This window comes from Poromitra crassiceps, assembly GCF_964638095.1.
Source record: "Poromitra crassiceps genome assembly, chromosome: 8".
In the NCBI taxonomy this organism is placed as follows: domain Eukaryota; kingdom Metazoa; phylum Chordata; class Actinopteri; order Beryciformes; family Melamphaidae; genus Poromitra; species Poromitra crassiceps.
The window spans coordinates 26,773,279-26,775,631 of record NC_139629.1 but is presented as its reverse complement, the minus strand read 5'-3'; the positions used below and the strand labels follow the sequence as shown (position 1 = coordinate 26,775,631).

The 2,353-nt window shown below is 52.1% G+C and overlaps 1 pseudogene across 1 annotated transcript; it reads right to left on the bottom strand.

Moving 5' to 3' along the window:
* Positions 1 to 100: 100 nt before the first annotated feature.
* LOC310780609 (phosphatidylinositol N-acetylglucosaminyltransferase subunit A pseudogene) lies at positions 101 to 1,570 on the bottom strand (annotated as a pseudogene). Its single transcript has one exon. The product of its transcript is annotated as a phosphatidylinositol N-acetylglucosaminyltransferase subunit A pseudogene (transcript).
* Between the last annotated feature and the right edge of the window lie 783 nt (positions 1,571 to 2,353).

The window sequence follows — 2,353 nt, the reverse complement described above, 5'->3', positions numbered from 1 at the left end:
ATGTAAACAATATTCTCATCACCATTTGGAGATTCTAATGGTTATCTCAAGTTGGAATCATGCAGATTACATCCAGGAGCTGGGAGTGAGCCTGGAGTGATCACTGCAGTTCAGTGGATGAAGTTTCTGGTTCTGCTGCCGGCATCGTGTCACATTTAGAATGAGTTCTTGTCTCATGGCCCAGTTCCTGCCTCCACAGGCCATGAGGGCCTGTGGCGTCCACAGCAGCATCCATGAGCCCATCGGGCAGCAGCCACTGCAGGAGGAGCAGGAAGAGGAAGTCTAAAACAGCTACGAAGGCAAAGATGGAGCCGGCCACTGGCCCACAGTGAGCCCTCAGCCTCAGCAGGCGTCTCTCCAGGGGAAGCACCTCCTCTCCGGACACGCTGTCGTAGACCTTCTCTGTCCTCTCGGTGACATCTCTCCAGGCGTAGAGGCTTTGGACACGGGCGTGGATGGAGGCGGGGGAGAGGACTGCGCCTGAGCGCTGCCGGGCAATGACCGTCTCCAGACCAGCGCACAAAGACTGTACAGTAGGCTCACACAGAGTGATCAACTCCTCAGGCAACACTTCAGGAATGCCACCGACACTAGTGCTCACCACCTGCAGTCCGCAGCTGGCTCCCTCCACTATGGCAATGCAGAAAGCGTCGGTCAGAGAGGTGTTGAGGAAGATGTGACCCTGCACCAGAACTCCACGTATATCTTTATGGTCCAGAGACCCGAGGAGACGCACCCTATCGTGGAGCTGGTATTTCTCTCTCACTTCCTCCAGCACAATCCTCTTCGGTCCCTCTCCACCAATTAGAAAATGCAGATCAGGGTGTTTGAGGCAGAGCTCTGGGATTATTCCAACGAGAAGATCCGTTCCTTTGCGGTAGACGAGACGACTGATCACGACGATCGTAATCCTGTCGTCCCGGCGCTGCGAGGGGTCCGGTGTGAAGTTTGTGGGGTCAACAGCGTTGGGGATGACGGACACCATCTCTGGGTTGAGTGCTGCACGGAGCACGGTGTTCTCCTTACTGGTGTACGACACACACACAATGTGGTTGGTGTCGCACAGCGACACGGTCAGCAGCTTGTTGACCAGCACCGAGCTTACGTCGGCGAAACCGAAGAGCGAATGGTCGGTAAAAACCGTGTTGAGGCCCATGGTCTTAGCGTGGAACAGTGCGTCGTGGCCCATGGGGGAGAAGGCGCTATGTGCGTGCACCAAAGTGACGCGTTCCCTGACGAACACGCAGCGCAGCGTCGGCAGGCTGTGGAAGCAGGTGGTGAGTGTCGACTGGTTGTACATCACCTGCAGGGGGAGGTAGTAGACCTTCAGTCCATTGGTCAGGTACCGGACCCCCGTCCTCCTGCCATAGGCATGGGTGGCTATCACCACCTTGTGTCCCTTCTCAATCAGACACTGGGACAGCTGGTAAATGTGAATTTCTACTCCTCCCATATTTGGGTAGAAGAAGTCAGACACCATGCAGATGTTGTGCTTCCTGCCCGGGACCATGGATGCCTCTCTGTTGGATGAAGGACCACTGACGGACAGCCCCCTTCTTTGCTGGCTCATTGTAGATTCCTTGGGTGGTTGTGGTTGTTGTTGTTGTCACTCGGTTATAATTTGCAAACATACAACATGTACACTAAGTCCAACTTATGTCCCCTTTTGGAAATATCATATAGCACTGAGTTAACAGAAACTGTTATCTAGCTAGCTAGCATCATCACTGATGACATCACTGACGACATCATCACAGATGAAGTGAGATCATCATGTGATTTATAACATCACCGAGGTGGATGTTGATCAGCATGCCGGATGTCGTAGTCGGACAATGGGAGTGGGAATGTAGCGGACATTGGAACGGCATAACGGGATTAGGAGCACCGCATGGGAGAACTGAAGATAGGGGGAGAAAATGGAGAAGAAGAGACCCGAACGAACGGAGGTTGACTGCTGCTCATGTTTTAGTCACACATTAGGCTTCAAAACAGGAGTCCAAAAACCAATTGGGGACGTCACGCTGACTGTCCATATTTTTTAGACCGTCTATGATTAAGACGTGGATCCATTTCAGATTACTATGACTTTCTGTCAGAGGACTCACAGCTTTTTGAGACACAAGCGGCGCTCCGACTGCCCGACGCTCCCTCTGCCTTCCAGAGGCTGTGAACTTGTTTACAGAGGCGGAAGATGAGTGACAGAAGAAAGGAGAAGTCTCACCACATTTTTGAGTGAAGCCGAAACTGTCCGTTTGCTCAGTATTTTGAGGGAATAAAAGGCTTTAATTGTCTGTGTCTCCTATTAATTGGACTTTGTTCCAATTAACCTCCATAGCAGGGTTCGATTCCC